Genomic DNA, 23034 nt, shown 5'->3' with positions numbered 1-23034 from the left:
GTTTGATGCAAAGAACCACGCTTGGTGCTTTTCTCATAGCACTGTAAATATTTTTTCAGAATATAAACTTGTGTATCCATTGGCACCAGGGCCCTTTCCACATGGGATGCTCCTTGGAAAAGCACCAAGGGGCAGGACAGTGAACTGCAGTGAACATGGCACTCTGAGAGGGCAGGGGAAGCACCCTCAGCCAGCTAGCTGTGCCTTGCTGAATGTGGTGAGAGCAGCACCTTGCCTTTCCATATTTCCATTTTCCATCAGGACAGGCCAGAGGGAATGCCTGAGAACGGGGTCACTCCCTGCAGTAAGGCATGATGCTAATGAGGCAGAACAAATTGAGGAAGTATCATGTGTAATCCTGAGCCCTCATTGACACTATTACCAGTATAGATTTCAATTCACCATTCGTTACACGGTTAATGCAGGCAAAGTGGGAAGGTGTGGAAGAATTACTCTTCCAGTCCTTGCATTTTTTAAACAGTTGTCATCCTCCAAGACAAAACTCTGTGGTAATTCCCTCTGTTTTTGCTCCTGCTATTTCTCAGCAGGATTTGCTGCTTGTCTTGCAGGGGGTCAGCCAGACTTTGTCTTTCTCACAGTTTCAATTTCCTACTGGGATTAAGGGTCTAGTATATTCCTGCAACAAATCAACTGAACCTAAAATCAACAAACCTACTGAACAACACGACTCTGGTACATGCCTGCATTTTTGGTGCCAGCTGAAAGGCTTTTGTAAGGATTTCCAGAGGGAAACTGAGGCAAATACATGGTTTTACTGAATGCTCATCAAAGTTATGGCACATTTTGTACTTTGTGAGGCTTATTTTTTAGGAGAGTTTCTTCAGATGTGCTTTTTTCCAGCCATGCACTCTGTGATTCTTCCCAGAAATGGTACTTTACATTACTTTGAGGAATCCCAGGGTACCCTGCAGACAATGAATAATAGTTTGTCACTGTAAATTTATGACAGAAAAGAGTACAGATTTATCTGCAGATTGAAAATCCCGGATATTGATTTTCATGCCTCCCTCTTTTCACTCCAGGAGCTCAGTGATGCCCTCTTTGGCCTGAGGAATCTCCCCACAAGCTGATCCTCTCTGAAATCCTGGTCCTCCTGATGGTGGGTCCCAGGAAGGTGGCCTGTCCCCACACTGCCACCAAAGGGATGGGGACAAGAGGCAGGTTCCCATCCAGGTGGTGAGCAGATGCTCGGCCTGCCTGCCAAGGGAGCTGCCCTGCAGGTCACTGTGTCCTCCCAGCCCTTTCCAGCCCCTGCTGGTCACCCCTGGGCTTCCACAGCCCCTCTGTTTTCCCACGGGCTCCTGTTTCCTTCTTCTGGGGACTCTTCTGCCTCTTATTGCAGAGGGAATTTGGAGGCTAGGCTGATGGCTCACCTGAGCAAACAATACCTCCTGAGCAGCTTTACTCAGGTGTGGGGGCCCCTGGCTGCCAGGAAACCTGCTGCTGTCCCAGAATATTACATAGGAACAAAACTGTAAATACATTGTTCCCAGAAAAGGGAATAACCTGCAAACCAAGGTACCCACCCCAAAGAATAACCTCTGGTTCATTCCTTCATTGAAAGGCACTCACAACAGTGCAACACCAATACTCATCTGGATCACAGCTTGCATGCCTGTTTCAAGTGACACGTTAACTGCTGCTTCATCAATAAACAGAGACGTTTTTGAAGAGGAATAGAAATGTCTCCACAGTGCTGAATGCATTTTAAATGAGAAACGGGATGAAACTTTCACAGAGATGTGACAAAATAGAAGACTCATAACAGAAACAAGGTGTTTGACAATGAAACACAAAGTTATTACTAGCACTTGATGAGGAAGATTTTTATTAGTCACCTCTATTTGCTTCTCATAAATACTGAAGCCATATAATGCCTCTATAGTAATGGCCACTGCACAGGAGTGTTTTGATAGTCATGGAAAATGTGCTGTGTGAGACAAACAGCACTTGAGGCAGCAGATCTGATTAGGAATTGTACTCCAGGTGTGCTTGTGTTGGGATGCCTGTAATTCTCATGTCAGATACTTGCTGTGCTGAGAAGCTTTGGGCTGCAGAACTAGTTCCTGTTCAACTCAGGAGTTTATTTTCTGGGCAAATGCACAGGTTTGAGAGCAAAAAGATATTAAATTTGGCTCAGATATAACTATTTCCATAGAAATGTTCTGAATTTGAAAGGTCTTTGGCTGAAGTTCTTGGCATACTTTCAAATGATCAAATGTCACAAAAAGTGGTTACTTTTGATCTCATTAACAAGCTAAGTGAACGACAGTCTAAATGTAAAATAGCATTTTGATGATTTAAATTTTTATCAGGCTGCTTCAAATTGAAAGGTTGATTAATTTTAATAGGATTTCTACCATAAATGGAAAAACTGTCCAAATTTTGTTACCAATACATTTTTCACTTGAAATGCTCTGAAGTAAAAAGATACTTAATCAGGTAACTAAATCCAAATTAGGCCAGCCTGCACTATTTCCTTCTCTCTCATTCATAAGTGCCCCTTAAATTAATTTCCAGGTGTTTATGGACAAGCAGATATGCTCAACATGAAATGGCAGCTTTTTGTGCAAATTCGAATAAATACTTCGTTATTCATATCAGCTATAAGTTGCAGCTAATTTGAAGTCCTGTCTGAAAAACTTTGTTACAAAAGCTGTCAGACATTAGTTAAAAAAAAAAAAAAAAGGAGAGGAGAAAAAATCTCTTATTAATGTCACTGAATTTAATCAAAAAATGTCTACTGCTTAATAGATAGAGAACTGAAGAAGTTGCAGAATTGTAAGACATGATTTCTCACTTTAAAAAGATAGGTTTCTATTGGCCTGGCTGTGTAAGGTTTCCTCAACTATGCATAGTTTTGACCCAAAAAGTTTAAAGGGTTGAAATAAAAATGCAAATCTAACTGCTGGACTTTTAGCACAAAAGGTTCTTTGGAAGGCAGTAAAATACTAAATATCACATTGTTATCTTCTTACTTTTATTTACATATTGGGGCGTTTTGCTTCTTTCCTTGCTTTTTTTTCCTGCCTCCTTTTTCATTATTTCAGTGTTTCCTTTTATGCTGGAAATTCACTCTGTTTAGTAGGAGACAATAATCCTGTACCTACTTGAAACACAAGGACCTTTCCTAATTAGAAAAGAGTGGTTTGTGTGTTATGCCATGTCCTGCATTTGGATAACAATAGAAAATTAATAACAAGCCATGAAAGGAAGGTAGCTAATATGTTTTGTTTTGTAAGATTATGAAGTTGATCAGCCTTTTTGAAATTAATTTTATCACTGACATCCTGTAGCAATAAATGATCAGATTTATTATACATAATTAGCAATCATTTATTATTTTACCCACTGTTTGTAATGCCAGAGATAATTTCCTATTCATTATGAGCTAGGACAGATATTCAGCAAACAAAATAATCTGCACAGTGCCAGTTTGTAAGTACATATATAGCACCGAGGGAAGCTGAGGGGACTGGAAACTAAAAATCCCAAAGTTTCTTCAATTTGTGGTTGAGTTTTCATGGCACTTGAGATTGAGCCACATAAATTGTGTGCCCCACGTTCCTCCCCTGGGTTCTGGCAGTGACAAAGCCTGCCTTCCTGAAGGGTTTTGATAGTCCTGAATGAAAGAACAGGGTATTATTATAGTTACAGCTCTTATAGCTGTGGTTTTTTTCCAGCAGTGTGAGCTGTTGGAAATTGAGAAAATTTGCTTGCAAATAATAAAGGATATTTGCTTCAGCAGCCCTACCTCTCCCCATCTTCCTGTTTGTCATTCTAATGGCAGGTACAAATATGCATCTTTGCTGCATTAGAACAAGAGTTATTTGCCCTCTCCAAAGAAAGCAATAGATTATTCTTCAAAGTTAACTGAGGATGGCATATGTTTTCCCCTTTATGTTTCTTTTTTAAAGTCAGCTTGTGAAAACTGCGAGATTGAACATGAACTTGCAGGGTCTGCGGACATGAAACTCAGTGGGGGAGCAACACAAATAAAACCAGAGGAGACAGAAGTTCTCTCCCATGAGCTGGAACCTCACAGTTATGTTCCTACATTTTAGTTCTTTTGAACATGGATTTCTACACCAAAGTAAAAGATATTTCAAATGGCAAATAGTAAAGGGAAGATCAACTCTGTAAGGCCTACTCTATATACAGAGATCTAGTTGAGAGGTAGTACAATGTCAAATATAATTTCAAAGCAGTGCTGGGACACACAGAATCACAGAAGAGGGACTGGAATGAACTGCCAGAGGTCATCTGCTCCAGCATCCCAACAACTAAAATCCAGTTCCCAACAATCATGTCTGGAGGGAAGATATTCAAGAATAGAGACTCCACTACACCTCTGGACAAACTGTTCCTCTGCTCAGTCACCCACACAGCAAAGAAAGAATTTCCTGTGTATTAGGAAATTCACAGGTTTGTTAAATCCACTCAATTTCCAACTGAATGTCAACAACTTGTTGCTGGATTCTCCCTTTCTCTTAATTGTATTTAAAAGTAAAGACCCTCTGTGTAAACAGGTATATGATTTCCTCACAGCTACTAGCAACTTGAGCACTGATGTGATTACAGAATTGGGAAATAGATCACCCATTATTCAGCAGAAATAGTCTGCATGTGGCAGATGGAATTCATTCAGGTAAAGCTTCCAAAAGTGATGCAGCTCTCAGCACTCACTCACACTTTGACTGTACCCAGCTGAAATATTTGTCCTGGTTTATGAGAGAAAGAGGGGTACAGTCTCTTATTGGCTGGTAGAAGAAAAATTAAATAGTCTCTAAAAAGGTTTTTTTCAGTTCCATAGATGGACTGGGAGCTCAGCTAGCACACAACCCACAGAATTTCTTCACCTGCCATAAATGATGCAGGTATGAGGTGACTCAGGAGAGCTGGTCAAAACAATTTTTGGGTTATTCCCCTGTGCAGACCAAGAGAAAAACAACCAGAAAATGCTCCAAAGATGTCATTTTCCCCTTGGTCTGTCAACTCTCTATTACAGTTTTCACAGTGTCCAGTGCTCAAGCCCCTAGAACTTCAGAGAGGGGAGTTTGTAACATTCCCGCCCAAAAGTGTGACAACCAAGGGGAAAAAGCATCATCTCCAGGCCATAAACCAATTTTCTTTTGCTTTGAAACATGAAGCATGATTATCCTTGCTGTGCTTCCATGCTTAAATTTGGCAGGTGTCCTAGAGAAGTGGAATTATCCTTTATCTCTCCTGGAACCTTGAGAGTAGATTTACAGATGTGAAGCTGCACAACTGGCATTAGCATTCACGAGAGTTTGGCTGTGACTTCAGCTCAGTGGACAAAAAAGGTTTCTCTTGTTCCAGCCTCTTAATCCAAGCATATTTCTATATTGCATAGCTAAGGGAGGTACATATTCTAGGTCATTCACAAATATTTGAAGGCAGCACAATACCTAAGTTAAATATTTTGACCTGTTTTTAGTCCATACTGGGCATACTGGGACCAACTTACAGCAATACAATGAGACAAAGGTTTGAAATTGGGTGCAGACAACTTTACAGGCTATGCATCCATTGATAATTTTTAATCTACTCTCATACTCTCAAAGTAATGTATATCTAAACATATCTTACTTTTCGTTGTCAGCATCTTCATAGCACAATTTTTTTAAAAGCTAGCAGCTTCAGCACAGGTTTTCCTTGAATACCTAAAAAACAAAAAAAAAAAAAAAAAGGAGGTTGGTAGAAGAATGTGAATGATCTAAGAATGAGATGCTTTCATCTCCTGAAACATTTCAAACATGCTAAAAAATAGATTGCAACACTAAAAAAATAAAGACTTCAAAATATTTAAAATAAGTCCTTTTTCTTTTTTCTTGAATTATTCTGCAAAACCTGAGACCTGAAACTCCTTAAAGTACTTGCATTGTAATTTCTTGCTTATATACTTTCAAAAGAAATCCCATTTTCACTTAAAGTGTGTCAAGTAAACATTTATTTATATATTTTTACAGAAGGAACTAGAGCAGGCAGCAAGTAGAATAAAAACACCTGCAAACATTTCAGACTGCTATTCTTTTTACTTAAATTTGAAATATTCACCAAGAACTTGTCAAAATGTCCCATTCAGCATCACTGTCCAGCTCTGGCTCTATTTTAAAGAATAAGATTTTCAACTTTCCTTCTCTTCTTTAACTTATTTTTTCAGAAGCTGTCTTTATCTCAGAAAAAGAATGCAGTATCAGTCATTCACTGATTTTGTGGTACTAGCTTTACCGTGGAGGATACATATTTGATTTTTAGTTATTTTTGCATAGATACTTATATTTTTATAAAATATATACACAGATACACATACACATTTAGCTACCACTTTGAAATGGTGCATGTTTTTTCCCAGGACTCTGAGAGCAAAATACATTAGTGAGGGGTCTCCTAAAAGAGAACGGTTAACAACAGCAGCAGACAGAAATTTAGAAAGTCAGGATTTTTGGTGGCTTCAGTTCAGAGTTTGATGTTACTATTGGAGCAGTCTTGGCATGTTTTGATTTTGCTTTGTGTCTCTTAAGTGTGCAGAAGGAAGTGTGGCAGGGACAGGTTCCTGAGGTGTTGGGCAGCAAATGGTAGATGCTTGAGAATCAGGAACATGACAACTTGGGCAAGGGACTGGTGACATTTTGCCAGTTTGATTATAATACCTGGCACATCTGTGGCATCCCCAAACAGCCTATAATTTAGCTAAAACATCATAAAGATATTCAGTGTCATAAAAGCAACATTTTATTTAACCTTCCTGTAACAACTTTAAGAACAGTAATCTGTTAGAGTAGGCTGCATGTCTGGCACATGATAGTGGATGAGAATGAGTAATCAAATCTTAAATATGTATTTGTAGCAGTATTGCCTCAAAGTTTTTGTAAACATGGCTAAAAAGTATGTGATGGGAAAGCAAAATAACATTTCATTGTTCTTAACTGGGAGCTGAAAGAGGAGTTTCCCAGTACATCAACAGGTGTTTCATTTCTTGCTGCACATCACTGAAAGCCAAGGCAAAGCCACAGTACCCCAAATCTAAGTGAAATCTGATTCCACAAGAATTAGCACACAGGGTTTAAATAGACAATTAATTGTATTTTATTATTAAGTTATTTTTTCCTGGTTGTCTGGGGTTTTCTATGTCTTTAATATCTACTTGATATATTCTTCTACAAAGTAAGAAGGAGCAAGTTATATCTATGCCTCAATTGTGTAAGTACAGAAGCCCAAAGAAAATCAAGAACCTTGGAAGAGGACTTTTTATAGTGCTGAAATCTACACTTTGTGTGTTCTGTGTACTGAAATCCACACTTTGTGGGTTCTCTGTGTTGTTAGCAGGTTTCCTAAATTTCCTCCCATATTGCTCCAATACATCTCAGCGCTGTTAAAATGATAAAATTACAAAACTGATACAGTGAGAAGTTGCTTTAGTCTGGCCTGAACAATTTTGGGCTGAAAATGAGAAGAGTATGAACTCTCAGAGATTATGAACTCTCACTCTGGGCACATTTTTGAGATTGTCCATGGAAACTGCTCTTTCAGACCAGCCAGTTAATTAAGCCTGAGGATCCTCAGCTTTGTTATACGTTATATATATATATATATATATATATATATATATATATATATATGTGCATATGTTATATGGGATCTCTGTTACATATATACCTTATTAGAATGGTGTGAGAACTAAGAGGAGGAAAAAAAAAGACAAAAGCACTGCATTTTTTCATGTGTGAGTATGGATCATTCTTCTTTCTCAGATTCATAAAGCAAAGGCAAAACCATGTCACCGTTTTGAAAGGGGGAAAGGAGCACTAAGACCTTTTTTGCCGTGTTTTCCTCTAACTATTATTGCTCTGAATAACCTTTGGCTAAATCTGCCTGTTAGCTGGACTGGAGATCAGCTCTTGCACCATCTCACACTGGATGGCATGAGGCTGTTCTTTCCCAGACTTTTCCAGTGCTTTGGCTTAGATCTCTACAGATCAAACTGGTGCAAAAGTAACTCATTCTTCATAGGATTTCTCCATGGCATAAAAATGCATATGACCTGGAACATGACATTTTCTGTGTTTGAAAAAAGGGCCAGGTTTGTGGCTGTACAAAGCTGGCTGGTAAGATTTTATCTGCTGAGGAGCTGATGAAGACAATATGTTGGTGGTTACAGCAAGGGCTGATAGTCTGGTTTCTTTCCTAGGTTTCTCAGGGACTCACTAGGGCATGCCTAGGTAGGTTCACTTTCATGTCTGTAAAATGGATTTTTATTTATCTACCTCACATCTTGTTTCAATACAAAACCTTTAATATCTGTGAAGGAATTTGCACAACAGTAGTGTGATATAGTACATGCACTTGTGATAATGGGGAATAACCCTGTAATGGGTTAGGGTTTATATTTTAATTCTAAGAAATCCAAAAGAACAATAGTGAATCAAGCCACTTTTAAAATTTACTATTAACTTACTAATTTAACTAAGACTAGAATTTGCCCCAGTGTCAGATTCTAGAATATTCATAAATAATGACATAAATAGCAACCACAAGATTAAGCAATTAATGAGTTCTTTTTACCACATGAAAGGCCCTGATAGAGACCCTTTAGCTCCTGCTAATGAGAAAAGCAGACAGTTTCTCCCACAGGCAGTCTGTCGGCTTTCTTCAGGCATTTCATGAATTTTGGTCAGAGCACCCATGATACACAGCAGGGGCACAGAATGGCAGAGCCTCTCCTGGGTACAGGAAGATGCCTAGAGCCAGACCAAGGCTGCCCACCAGGCCAAAACTTTGCTTCTCAGTTTATCAAACTTAGGTGAAAAGGATAAACTTACAGAGTCTTTGGAAACATCATTTTTTTGGCACTTAAAGTTGGTTGCATGAGATTTTCCTCCTTTTCCACATGAATCCACTTTGTGAGAACAGACTTGAGCAGAAGAAAGCCAATTATCTGACAATTTAAAAGGTGGGGGAATTAAAACACTTGCTGAACAATAATGCAACTAATGTTGAATAGCATTCAATTAATATTTATAACATGCAGCAATATTAACAGCAGAATTAACTTTTTTTTTGTATGTCTGACAGCTCTCTAGTTGATTAAGAATTGCATTATGGTACTTTGCATATTTCCCATGCAAATACAGTATTATTTGCAGAATTATTTTTATCCTTAATTGAGGCTTTGTTTGGAAATCACTGTTTTCTCCTTTGCTGAAACTCTGTAAATGATCTTATTAGGGATGTGATTTTTTTCCCTATCACTTTCTCACACAAATTTATATTAAAAATATTTACATATCATATATGTAAAAGTGCAAATTACAGTCTAGTCGGGTTTGCGGAAAGAATCAGTCCAGAGGATGCCTACGTTCCTCAGGAAATCATGGGAACTGGTGCTCAGCCTCATTCCCATTGGAGACCTATTGCACCTTTGCACAGCTAAGAACTTCATTAAACCTGGTTTTAAGCAGCTTTGTGGAAAGGTGAAGGAAAGGGAAGCAGAGAAAGGGGTTGGAGCAGCCACCTTAGCTCCGTAAGCTCCATGGGGTGTTGGGAGCATCCCCAGCACCATCAGCTTCCCAGGGGCACCTGTGCCAGGGCAGGAGCTGGCCACACCCAGCCTCGGGGACATTTGGCTGCCTGATGTCCTGAGGGTAGCACAGCCAAGTCCCAACAGCCTTCCTGCACCTCTGCTTATCCCAGCAACTTGGCCCATTCCACTTCCCACAGGGAGCCATTCTCATCTCTTTTGGGTCAGACTTCCTTGTGCTCCTTCCTGGCCTCAGTTTCAAAACCATGGAGGGATTTCACTGAGTTACTGGCTTAGGACAATTAGGCAGCCAAAACCTAAAAGAAATATGGCTGTAATGGCAAGAACAACTAATAATAATAACTTACTTCATCCAAAATAGAATTTCAGAGGAGGGTGGAAGAGTCCATGACATAAGTAATTTCAGACTTCCCTGGCAAAAGCATGAGGCAATAAACATGTTGAATCCTCTACTGATTCAGTATGATGATATCATAAACTTTTCTTCCTCCAACTCTATGATTCTGTGCTAAAGGTCTGCACTGCTCTAGGAGAGGAAACAGGATAAAGGTGGAGTGAGACAGAGTGAACAGAGAAGGAGGCAGTTTGCTGGTGGTTTAAAATATTTTTCCACCTTCATCATGGTCTGTTCACTTACCTCCAGCTCTGCTTCCAAAAAGAAGGAAACAAAAGGGATGAATGTGACAATGAGAGCTTATCTCTAGCTCTGCTTTCTTACTTTTCTCCTTGGATGAAATTCAGGCTGTGATAAAAAAAAGAAACAAAACCCATCTTCCTGTTGACAGTTTTTCACACACTCCAGAGACAGCCAGGATGGCATGTTTTGGATCTACATCTGTATTTTCATGCTCTTTTGGCACTCCTTTTCTTCCAAGCAATTTACATTATTTTAGATTCTGTAGAAACAATAACTACCAAACTATTTGGAACTATTCTATTAAAGAATAATAATCAGATTTTCTATAAATCATAGTAAAAAAAAGCTCTAAGGAAGAAAAGGAAATCAGTTCACCCTGGCAGACAAGTATAAACTCAAAAGAGCTGAATTCATGCCCTGCTCTGTCAGAAACTTCATTTTTGACATTGGATAGACTACAGCCTCTCTCCATCTCTGCTCCCAAACTTCAGGACAGCAATACTATGAACATTTCCCTTCTTGACTTCAGTTAGGGCTGGGTTAAGGGAAACCTTGTGAGCCTGAGAAGAAATCATAAACACTTTCTGCAGGACAAAAAGGACACCATGATTAAAAATGTACTCAGAACTGTGAGGCAACAGGAGGCTACTGTAATGAAGACACAGAAGTACCAATCTAAATTACTGGTCTGGGTATAACAGTGTTACCTCTGAAGTCTGTTAAAGCACATTTGAGAATACAATATGCACAGCCTTGGCTTGGACTGAGTGCAGTGCTGCTTTATATTTACAATATGGATGGAGTGACTTCTAGTATGTATATCCACAAGTAATTGAAGATGTGATTCAGTGAATAGCTCCCCTTATTTCCCTCAATATACAAATAATTATTTGGAACGGTTTTCTTCTGACAGTTGTGTGCACCCTTCTTCCCTACAGACAAATTAAAAGTTAAACTGACCAATAGAGAAAAAATCTGGAGGTGAAATTGTGCTTTGAGGTGTATCTGAGACACTTCAGGCGGGACTTCCAGAGGAGGTGAGAGGCCAGGCTGCCCACGAGCACAGCAGCAGAACAGAGCTGGTTACAGCACCAGCTCTGGTTACAACACTCCTTTCTCCTCTCTCCCAGTGCCCCAGCCCAGCCACAGCAGGAACTGTTTTGGGGCAGGCAGCAGGCACAGCTGGCCCTCCTCTTGCACAGAAAGAGCCCAGGGAAGACTGGCCAGTGCAGGAGCAGGTGGAGGGGTTCTCTCTTTGGCACTTGGACTGGGTGAGGGGGAGAAGCCCTTTCCAGTCCAGCATCCTGACATTTCAGCTGGACTGTCACATATACTCCTATTCTCTTTGACAGACCGATAGAAACACATCTATAGTACACAGCACTTACTGAGAGAGATTCTGTTTCCAAATTATTATTATTCCCCCACTAGCTTTAAATTGCCCATAAATGTGTCCCTGAATAAACAGGCAGGACCTCTCCTCAGAAGTGGGAGCATGGCCTCAAATCCCTTAAGAATGAGAACAAAAATGAAAATAAGTTTCTCACACCATGACTGAGTACTCTCATTCCTGATGCAAGGAGTGGAAAGGGAAGGGGAAAGCATCTCCTTTGCTGATATTTGATGGGTGTACAGCCCTCATGGCTGTGCCCTTCACCCAGCTCTCCTCTCCAGCCACATGCTGGGAGTACCTGCCTGCAAACCCCTCCAATACATGGTCTGATCTGAATTTAGGAATGACATGGATACAGAGCAGGTCAGCCCGTAGAACATCAGAAGCCTGAGTAAAGGCTGGATTTGGAGCTATCAGGCTCAGTGCTGAGAAGGGAGGTGCCTCCAGGACTGCCTGGTACCTATTTAGGGCTCGGAAAGTGTTAAAATCTTGCTGAGGGGATGTCAGTCCCCAGCCAGCTCCTGTGAGCAGCTGTATCAGTGAGATGAGCCTGGATCCCATGATCCAGGACTTGCTGGAGTGTTAATCAGCTGGGGCTTCCTCCTTCCCTTTCCCCCCACCCGGGTGGCAGAGGGACTGCAGAGACTCTGACTGGCTCTCACTGCAGAGTTTTGGTGCCTGCAGGGCAGGGCAAGTCCATCTGCCAGGACCAAAGCACAGACCCCTCCTTCAGGGACTTGGAACTGGAGATAGGCAGGATTTTACACCAATGTGGCTGGGGCTGCTCTTTTTCCTCCTGACTGGAAACTGGCTCTTCTCTCAGCCAGCTGCATCCCCAAATTCTCTTTTTTTGTGTCCTCTAGCCAAGAGGAGGCAGGCTGGGCTCTCTGTGGAGATGGCAGAGGGTGGGCTCTGCCACTTGCCTGCCCTCCTGCAAGTCAGTAGAGCCCTAAGCCCTACAGCTCCATTTAGTGGTTTGACTACTGCTTAAGGAATCCTGTTGATTTAGTCAGTTTGGTCAGGTTCAGTACAGTTGTGGTATCTTTAACAGGTGAAATGGCTTGCATGACACATGAACTGCCAAAACTGAGTTTACAGACTACATCTGAGCAAAAAATCCTTCAGGACTGTTAGCTTTTCTTTCTCCCACAGGCAGGGGCGTGTTGCTGGGTGAGAGCAGTGGCTTGGAGGCAGCCACCAGAAAGTCCTTCAGGCCTTAACAGAAAGTCCTGGAAATGTGAAGAGGTTCCCAGCACCTGCTGCTCAGCCCCACAGGAGTACATCTCACTGGAGCACCCAGGCTGAGACTGCTCCTCTGAACTGACCCATATTGAAAGTTTTGAGGTTTCCCCATCCTGCTGCAGCTTGAGGGCAATGTGAGCTTCTTCCTTGCAGATGCAGGATGGAGCAGGGTGGCCAGGGAGCAATAACAACTGTGGGAGAAGTGTTAGCTTGAAGAAATTGAAGAAAGCACTTAGATCCCTCTTTGGTCATGTTTTGAAAGCTAAATGAAAGAGGCAGCCTCCTGATTTAAATTGTTTAAGAAAAAAGAAAAATAGTAAGAAAAGTTCACTGTGTATACAAAAAAAAAAATCTCTAAAATTTGCCTGAGTGTAAGTATGCAAACGAGTTCAGAGTTTTCCAAATATGGACTCTGTGCAAGTCAGAGGGGCATAAGCCAGGTCTCATGAGTAAACAAAATAAAAGTACCAGAGGGAATGTTTTAATAGCTCCTTTAAAATTCCCTGTTCAAATAGATTCCTTGCTTCGTTTGTTCAAGTGAAGCCAAGTCGATTTGGTGGCTGTTGTAGGTTTGTCTTACTGAGCACACCAGGGCCTGATCCCAGGCTGCATTACTGTGTGCACACCAGCAAAATTCCAGGAGGGTCACAAGGAGCCTACACACTAGCAAGCCAAAAAAACAGAACCATTATTCCCAATGGCTGTTCTGGAAACAAACATTTTAACTACTAGAAAATCACTGTGAAAGCACAAGATTTAAAGTTTTGCTAAGACCATGCAAATCTTCTATGCTGAACTAACCCAGAAAAGCACATTAATTAATCTGTCAGCCAAGGGAGTTGCAAAAAGGAATGCTGACAAGGTGCTGAGCAGAGATTTGGGGTGCCCATGTTCAGCTCCTGGCCTGGCTCTATCACTGGACCACAGCAGGTCCAGAGCTGTCTTTTCCCAGCATGGTGCCTCAGTTTCCACACTCAGACACTGGAGATGATGTAACTGTGTAAAATGGTTGGAGGTCTGCTAAAAGGAGCAAATTTTAGCATTTCTAGTGAAACCAATGCCTTCTAGAAATCTCTCAGCTGTTGGATCAGATCAGCTGTCTGTGTGCAGGTCAATGAACTTTGCTGGTCCTCGGTGCAATCTCCTGCCAGCTGGACACGCACATTGTACCCACTGTGCAGAGGACTAGGAATAATAAATTACATTTTCAAAGTCCTTCGGAGGTATTAAGTACTGAAAGTGAGCATTCAAACCACCACAAAGAGCTAGAAAGTTGACCACATGCAGCTAAAATTCATGGTACCAATTCTCATTCAAATTACTGCAAATTTTCTTAACTTAAATGAATTTTAGTGACCCAAACCTGACAGAAAAAGCTGTTACTTGTGAATGGTAAAGCAAGTGGTAATGGTAATGGCTGTGAATGGTAAAACAAAATGGTAATGTTTTTTAAATCTTATACCTCTCTTTTATCCATGACTGTTTGACTGACTTTCATTTTCAGCCAAATTACTCCAGAGAGCTATATTTCTACCTGGCTCTATGCCTACTGTGCCACTATACAGAGAGACATTTAGTTAGTAAACTCAGTGCCATTTCTTTGAGGTTTCTGAAGAGGAATGTGTACAAAAGAAGAAAAATGTCCCAGTGCTATGAACTACTGCTCAAAACTCATAAATAATATCTTCACCAGGACCTATCATTTAAAGAGGAAGGTTAGCTATAGCAATATGAATTATATTTTGTCTCCACCCCACTGTAATATCCTTTGCTCCTCAGACACCTTTTTTACCAGGTGGACAGGCAGGTTTGTGATGGGAGCAGGGCTCTGGCTGAGATCCGAATTTTACCTTCAGAGCTGGATGAATGTGATCAGTTTATCCCTTTCCTGCACTGATTTGTCTGCTGGCAAATCACCAAGCAATTCCCAGCTAAGAAAATGTCGCTGTAAGATGATATATAGGGTGAAATGGAGAGCAGTTCCTTCCTCAATAGAGCTGCAGTTGATGTGGTCAATGATAGACCTTTTAGGTGGAAAATAAAATTCAACCATCTAGAAGGCATCTTCCACCTTGTTTATACCTCCTGCACTGAAATGTTTTATGTGCATAGCCAATGAAAGCTAGTTTAGATGCATTTAAGTCTTGCAGAAGGCAGAGCTTCATTTTTTAATGCATCCTGAAAGAGACCTCATACTGAAAATGTCACCTGTCAAGAGGCTCCTGTGTTACAGAAACAAGGGTGGAAACAGCACACATGAGTAAGACCAGGAACCCTTCAGGGATCACTTCACACAAAGGGCATTCAAGCTTGGCATTAGTCTCTCTGACTTGTGAGTGCCCTGGTCCTGGGGGGGCTCAGCACCTTGATGGCAGAGCTGGGGGAGCAAGGTGTCTTCAAGGAGATTTGATCAACAAACAGCAGATCCAAATCAGCCCAGTAAAAAAAAAAGTGGCCGTAAGTTTCTACCATCTCTGCAATGACTCTGGGTGTTGGAGAAAAGTACTGGTGTATATTCCAGGGTCAAATGCTAGTTTTGAGGGTGTCACTTGTGGTTCTCAGCCTGTGGCTAGTCATGTAGGCTCATAGCTGGGCTAAAAATCCCTTGTCTTCAACCTCCTCCTGGCTGAAGTCCTCTGGAAGCAGCTCCCACCTTTGCTGTGGGTACAGATGAATAAGTAGGTCTGACTTGCTGCGAAGGTTGTTCATCTTAGGACTGCTCAACTCAGCCACAAGGTTATTTTAAGAATGGGCACAAGGTGGGCAAAGCCCAGCAGATAACACATTCTGCCTTCCTTTGGGAAAGCTCAGAAGGCAATCCTTTCCTTAGCAGGGCCTGCTGTTACATTTTCAAGTGGTTGTGGCTGTGCACATTTCTTTGCTACATGGCAAATCTAATCCAGCAAGAACCACTGGATCTGCACAGGACACTGGAAGAAAGGTGAGGGAGTGATTTGACCTCAGAACAGGAAAAGAAATATTTCAGGATGTTTCTGGCAGGAATGGCAAGGAAAAGAAGATCTCAAGAAACCTGAAACTGCTTTTTCCACAGATCAGAGTTTATATTTTCTGGTTTCTTTTCTCAATGACTGGACAAATGGACTTCCAGCCCACAGGCTGCCCAAAGATCCCATCATAGCAAACACAGTGGAAGCTGAACGTCATTCCCAGATGCCAGATGTTGCTGAACAAGCACAAAAGAAAGCTAGGATGGAAGAATCATGAGAACATGAGTCACTAATTTCTTTCAGTCCTCCTTTCAATTACTTCCTGCCCCTTAACAGGAAAATAGCTACCATGGAGCAAATACAGGAACGTCCATGGACACAGAGAAAGCTAGGGAGACCACAAATATTATTTAAGAAGTATCTGCTGATTTAAAGAAATTACATATTACTTCTTGTATATTTGCTTATAGAACATCATAAAGGAAAATTCTATGTCAGCTTGCTAATTCAACCCAGTGTAATCTGTTCAATTTCCTAGATTTGCATGGTTCCCCAGTAAATCCTGCACCACATTCCTGTTTCCAGACCCACCCCACTGGTGCTGACAAGTGGAGAAATGGTTCTTTGCTGTCCTTACCATGTGGAATTCCTCACTGAGCTGAGGATTGAATGTAGCTCTTTCAAACAGATTGTCTTTTCTTCAAATTGATGTTAGTTAAACAAAGCTATCTTTTCCTATCACAATATTTATGCTTGCTACTGGCTCTTCTCTCTCCAAGTTACTTGCTAGTGAAAGGTGGTGATCAGAAAAGAGGAAAAGTCTGTGTTTTGAGACTTTTCTATTTGTGAAAGATAATGGAAGAGAGATGAAGTAGCATTAACTCATCTTACAATGTTTTCATAGCAGCAAAGAGTTGGCAAAAAGTGTATGATATAAGCTCAGTAAGCCATCTCCCAGGCTATTTGCCCTAGGCCAATTATATTTTACATGATCAACACACCCAATAATTAAATAATTAATTGGCTTCTTTTGGAAACTCTATAAATCGTCATGGACCAGAGACTATTTATCTTGCCTCTGTGATTCCTGCTGAAGAAACATCTGGTTCTTTTTTTCTGCAATCAACATGAAACCTGAAGGGGCCCGAATTCAAAAGCAATTATATTTTATGTCATTTATGTGCATTACAGGCTGACAAATTTAACTTGTTGGAATATGTGATCCCACCCTCCCTGTCCAATTTAGGTTGATTGCATTTTCAGACAGCCATGGAAAGAGCTGTTGCAGCCTGATAAAATCTGTTGAACCAGAAACTCCTATAACTTCTCCCCGGAGCTTACAATAACAAAATAGTTGTTCTAACCAAAAAACTGCTGCTAGACTCTGCTTGCCTTCTGCAGGGATTATTGTGAGGGAAAATTCCAGGAATGTCTCTTCACATGTGCCTTGTAGCAGGTCCTTCACAAGCTCTCAGCCTTCATCTCCTTTTGAAAGAGAAACCTGTTTCCTTCAAAAACAGCTTTTACTTTGCAAGTAACAAAAGACTTCGATGAGAAGAGTCCACAGATGCAGAATTTGGATGGTTTACCTTTCCACTTTCCATAGAAGGCATCTTTTGATGCTGACCTTTGCTATTTCCCAGTGGCACCCCTAATGTTGTTCATAAGTGATAAGGCAGGTGTATTTGAGCACATTAAAGCCCTTTTTCTGCTATGGTAACAGAGCTGGAAAGTGACCTTGGGTAGGACCTGTGGTACCCCTGGTGTCACTGCCAGAGCTGGTGGTAATTCAGCAAATGAGGAAATTTCTTGTGAGCTTTCTTCAAATCAAAATCCTTTCATTGAACTGTGCTGGGAAGCTTAAATAGCATGATGGCAATGCTCTCAGTGATGTCTCACATTTGTGGCTATAATGTCAGGCTGCTACAGGTACTGCCTTTGGGAAGAATAGAAAACCAAAGGCACTTGAGTCTGCTATAAGCATTATCATGTATGAAAAAAATACAAGTTTAGCCTTCCCCAGTTCTAACAGTTAACGTAAAAATTCATAAGAATAAATAGCAATAAAAAGTAATGAAACATATTGGGACAGCTATTGGGATTACACCATCACTTCGCACTTTTCTCCCAGTCATCAAAAACTAACTTAAAAATTTTATTTGCTTACAACAACGTGCTGGGATGTGAAACAATACAGCCCGAGTTTGCCACCTTGTAAAGGGGATGTCTCTGGGGAGAGTGGGTAAAATTACTTTATGAGTCTTACAAGTAATTTCCAGGATGGATGATTGCATTTGTCAATGCAATACCCATTTTCAGTTTCTGCTGTGCAATTTTTTCCCTTCTAGGATCTTCTACCGCTGTACTGTAGAGGGGTTACAGTGTTGGAGAAGATGTGGATGTGGATAATTGCATTCAGATAAATGCATAAATCAATTTCTTAGCTTTGGAAAGTAGGTAAGGATTTCTTGTCTATGTTTCTTCTCCAGAACACTTAGGTTTACTGAGAAATCCCCATGATTTTGCTGCAGCTAACATTCAGCAATGCAAATTACATGCAGATGAGTGATCACAGCTGGAAAAAAAAAATACCTGGTTTGCTTGTTTCTGCCCTCTGCCCTTACTCAGGCACTCTGATGATGCCACTGCCACTGCCTCTTCCCTCCCTGCCTCCCTCCCTCCCAGGATCTCATCACCTCCTTCCCACTGCTGCCAGGTCTGGGCTCTGCAGACCTGAGGCACCCACCCAGGCCAGGGTGACACCTCAGGGATGCTGGGATGGGCCAGGAGCCATTCCCTGGGGAGCTGCAGTGTGCTTACATCTCCCTGCTGAGTTGTCTCAGCACTTGGAAAGGCTCTGCCAGGGAGTTTTGGGAATGAGACATGGCCAAGGGTCTTGGCCATCCCCACCCACTTGCAGCTGCAGGGATATACATCAGCTCCCAGCATCATATAGCTAGACCACAGTGCTCCTTGTTTCCACTAAAAGGCAGCTAAAAATACCTTAAATACTTTCCTAATGTTCCTTTTCCACACAAACAACTTCTGTGTGAGGAAGTGGCTTACACATTTTTGTCTGGTGGGGTGGTTCACACTGAGAAAATATTGAAGAACGCCTATATGAGACCATACTAACAGATGAACAAATCAAGTGCCAAATCTAAATCCTGCTAAAAAGAAGGAAACTAGTTAGGCCCTGTATACCTGCTGAAGCTCTGAAAGGTTCTTGAATTCTAAAAATAACTTTTAGGCCATCCTGTAACTGGAAAGCTTTCATTAGAGGTAAGAGCTCACACAACCATTACCTCTGGAGAGTTCCAGCACCCACTGTTTACAAGCATTACCAGGGACTGATGGTGTCTCAGCACCTTTCTAAATCAGGCCCAAAGCACCCCAAGTTGTTGCTCAAAAAGCAGAAATAACTTCTGCATTTTTTTACCTAAACAAACATCAGTTTTCCAGGCAAGCTTTGTAAGCAGAACACAAATGAGGCACCTTTTGTACACATAATTTGCAGCAATAGGAACAGAGACAACTTACCTAGGCAGGTAACTTACCTAAGCCAGCATTCATACCACCTGCAGAATATTCTTTATCTCATCCTCAGGCCCTATGTTTCAGCCAGTCCCTGTTAAGAGAGAAAGACTACAAAATAATCACAGCAAATATTTAAAATAATACAGGACTTTGTGTTACAGCCAGTAACATCTCCTGTAACCATTCTGCATCAGCCAGAATTCTTGCTGATGTGAATTCTTAATACAGGCAAATGTCCAGCTCCTTCACTGAAACCAAAGCTTCCAGATTTTAATGAGATGAAGGGTCTTTTCAAAGTATATTCAGAGAGGATGGGGTTTTTTTTGGTTGGTGGGTTTTGTTTTTTTTTTGTTTGGTTTGTTTTTTGGGGGTTTTTTTTTGGGGGGGAGGTTTGGTTTTTTGTTGCTGTTGTTGGTTGGTTGGTGTTTTTTGTTTTTTTCTTCTCATTTAGGACCTCAGCTTTAGAGGGTTGAGACAATAATCCTCTATTCTGCTATATTTAACTCATCAGGTACAGTATGGAAGGAAGTCAGGACTATCTCACCCTGACCATGTACAGGGTAGGTTCCTCCAGAACAGCTCTGCCAGGCAACATGTCCACATTGCCAGCAGTTTTTCCAAGTCCTCCTGGAAGGTCTTAGTCCTTTGTTGGCTCTTGGGAACCCGTTGGAAACAAGCAGCTCCTTGTTCCTGCTCTCACTGGACACTTGTGTGCAGCTTAGCTGGCAGCAATCAGGCAATGTGGTGGAGGCAGGAATACATTCAATTATTTTTAGCACCTCAGCAGGGATTCTCAGACTAAACTTTTGACCACAGTGGCAGTTTAGGTGGGGAAAGCTTGTCCTAGTCATGCCTGTATTGCACCTTTTCTACACAGAGAACACAAATCTTCCCAAAACACAAGGCCATTCCAAATAAAAAACTAAATGGCATATTTTTATCCCCCAAATCATTCTTGTTGCCAAAAGAATCTTGGGGTATTTATTCAAACACCTATCAAATGTAAAAGAAATCAGAAAGATCTATTATCCTGTTCTGCAAACCAAGAACTTAGAGATATAGTGAGGTTCTAGACAGTTTTTTTCCTGGTTCAGATGTGTTTTAACAGCATACCTTGGGTGCTCTCAAACACACCAAACCTAGAAGTTACCACTGGCTGACCAGTTGTTCCCACTTCTTATGGCATGTCATTTCAGCCACTCTATCTGAAACTATGTCTCAAAGCTCTGGAAGCTGAAATTTGCCTATTCCAAGTAAAGAAGTGCTCACAGAAATTAATGAGGGCAGCAACACCAAAAAGAGAAAGAGTAAACAGGCTAATGATGGCAATCTGTTACACTACACAGTTGTTCCCTAAATTAATATCTACCCGTGGCATAATGGCAGACTTATGACAGGATTTAGCTACTTGTATCTTGCCTCATTGCCTCTGTGAATGATGGAGTCTCTATCCACAAAGTCTCCTGTTGGCTATCAGTTCCTGCAGTTTAAAGGCACACAGGTTGACTATGTTTTCCCCAGCAAACCTGCTCCGTATTTGAAAGTCTGCTCTAGACCTTCTTGGGACTTCAAGTTTTCACGGCAACAAACAGCCAAGCATGGGATCGAGCTCTGAAGGAGACCTCCTCACCCTGCAGTGGGCTTTGAGCTCAGCTGGCATTTTGGAGCATTCCTCTTGGACCAAACTTTCTCAAACAATCCCCAGAAAAGCTGAGATCTCTGGCTTTTCCCCTATACCCCATAACTCAGTGGTAAGGGGTATCCACCAAGGCTTTAGTAAGTGCAGATTTATTTCTCCCCTCTGCTTGGGAAGGTTTGAATCCATACCTTCCACTGTGAATTCTGTGACCAGGGGACATTGTTGTATACACAAGGAGGGCTCTTGCAGACTTCTTCTGAAGCCCTTCCAGTGTGCTTGGACTAATGAAGCATTCATTGGGCCAGAGAGAGTACAAGTGAGAGAATAAGCATGACTCCATTGCCTCATGATTAGGGCATTCCCAAAGGGAGGAGATCTAAGTTTTGTTTCTGCTCTAATGGCTATTTAATGTTCTACCATTAGATTATATTATATTATACCAATACTCTGTATATTACACATATGTATTCAAATAAAATGGAAAAGAGTCATTTAAGTGGGGGCTGAGACACAGATTTCTTCTCTAACATCCTTCTCACAGGGTTCCATCAGTACTGGCCTATGAAGTCATCCTTGCTCTTTCTCTTTCTCTGGACAATTAGCATTTAATTATTGCAGCCCACACAAAGTGGTTTTGGTAGGAGGACTTCAGGTTCAGCTGTAACCTGGTGGTGAGGGCTTCATGGGTTGAGTGCCTCCAGGTCATGGTGTTTCCAACCCTCTGGCCCCTCAGCAGTGCCTGCTGCTCCGTGAGCTGACCTTGGTAGCTCCCACCCTCAAATACCTCCCCTCCTGCCATTGTGTGTGGACAGCACCTCACAAGCCAGCAGGGAACCCAACACAAAATTACAGATGCCATTATATTCAATATGTGTTGGATGTTATGTTGCCTGAGCCCTTTCCTGCATCCAACTCAAAGCTACCTGCTAAAGGCCAGTCTATTCAGCCAAGCAGAATCCTAAATTCTGGACCAAACTTCCTTCTTTTTCTTCAATTTCCCAATATAAGCAGATCTGTGTCTATCTAATAGGCAGATGGGCGAGTTCAGAGGAAAACTGAAGTGATAATGTTGCTAGGAGTTTCGAAATTATTTCATAGTGGTTGCAGTGTTTTAGGGAGGGGTATTTGTAATCATGCAGCTTATGATTCATTATTGGTATTATGAGGTTGTCAGGCTGAAAACAGTCCAGGCTTTGCCCTAGCATGGATATTTATAGATGGATAAGCCAGGAACAGCTGGATATCAACAGGGAGAGTCCTTTGGACATCATTATTAAAAGCGCAACAAAGATATCAAGCAGTGAGTGTGGCTTTAAAATAAATGCTTCCACAGGACAAAGGCCATGGACATAAAAGTTAACAGAATAAAACCAGACCTTCAAGTCAAGAATGCAACACCAAAGGCAATGTCCTTCCATCAGTGAAGAAGGCAGAGCGCAGAAAATGAAGGCACAGCAGCAGTCTGACCTTCAGCCTGAGGAATACATTGCCATCATGTAGGCAGGAGGGAGGTGGTGAAGCACAAGCTTGGGTGCATTTCTTGAGCTATTGGAAACACATTTTAAAACTGAAATTAAGTGATGCTCACGACTGCTCTGCAAAATCTGCAGGTTTTGCTTCCTTACTCCTGCTTTGTTTTGGTTCAGGGAGTTGACCACAGCAGGTTGAACCTTTGGAGGCTCTCAGGAGAAAACGAGTGCAGTATGCTGCTGCTTTAGGATCTGGCCCAGAGACCCAACGCCAGACGCAGGGACTGAATATTGATCACTCTCTGAAAATTTAAAACTTTTGTGGCTTTGGCCACCAGGATTCTTCAAACAGGCAATATAACTTCCTTTAAAAACTGTGAAAGTGAGATTTTGAATGAGCTGGAAGCAGGGCATGGGCTACTTGTGCTTCCCTCAGCTTTGATACACACATTTTTCTATTTCTTTTCTTGGCTTTGTGAGAGCTATGATTCAGCCCTGCTATGGATACAGTCTAACAAAGAGGTGTCTGTGTTTTATTGGGGGGGGGAAACATATGTCTTCCTACATCACTCATGGTTAATGTTAA

General features: G+C 41.5%; 1 long non-coding RNA gene across 1 annotated transcript; it reads right to left on the bottom strand.

Moving 5' to 3' along the window:
* Nucleotides 1–718: 718 nt before the first annotated feature.
* LOC116183160 (uncharacterized) lies at nucleotides 719–19432 on the bottom strand. The gene is made up of 3 exons (XR_004147706.2): nucleotides 19361–19432; nucleotides 5632–5705; nucleotides 719–926 (listed from the first exon to the last, which is right to left on the bottom strand). It is a non-coding gene; the product is annotated as an uncharacterized LOC116183160 (long non-coding RNA).
* Nucleotides 19433–23034: the final 3602 nt, after the last annotated feature.

Source organism: Lonchura striata, chromosome 5 (assembly GCF_046129695.1).
Source record: "Lonchura striata isolate bLonStr1 chromosome 5, bLonStr1.mat, whole genome shotgun sequence".
NCBI lineage: Eukaryota > Metazoa > Chordata > Aves > Passeriformes > Estrildidae > Lonchura > Lonchura striata.
Note: the sequence above shows the minus strand (reverse complement) of the source record. Positions and strands in the feature narration are given on the sequence as shown.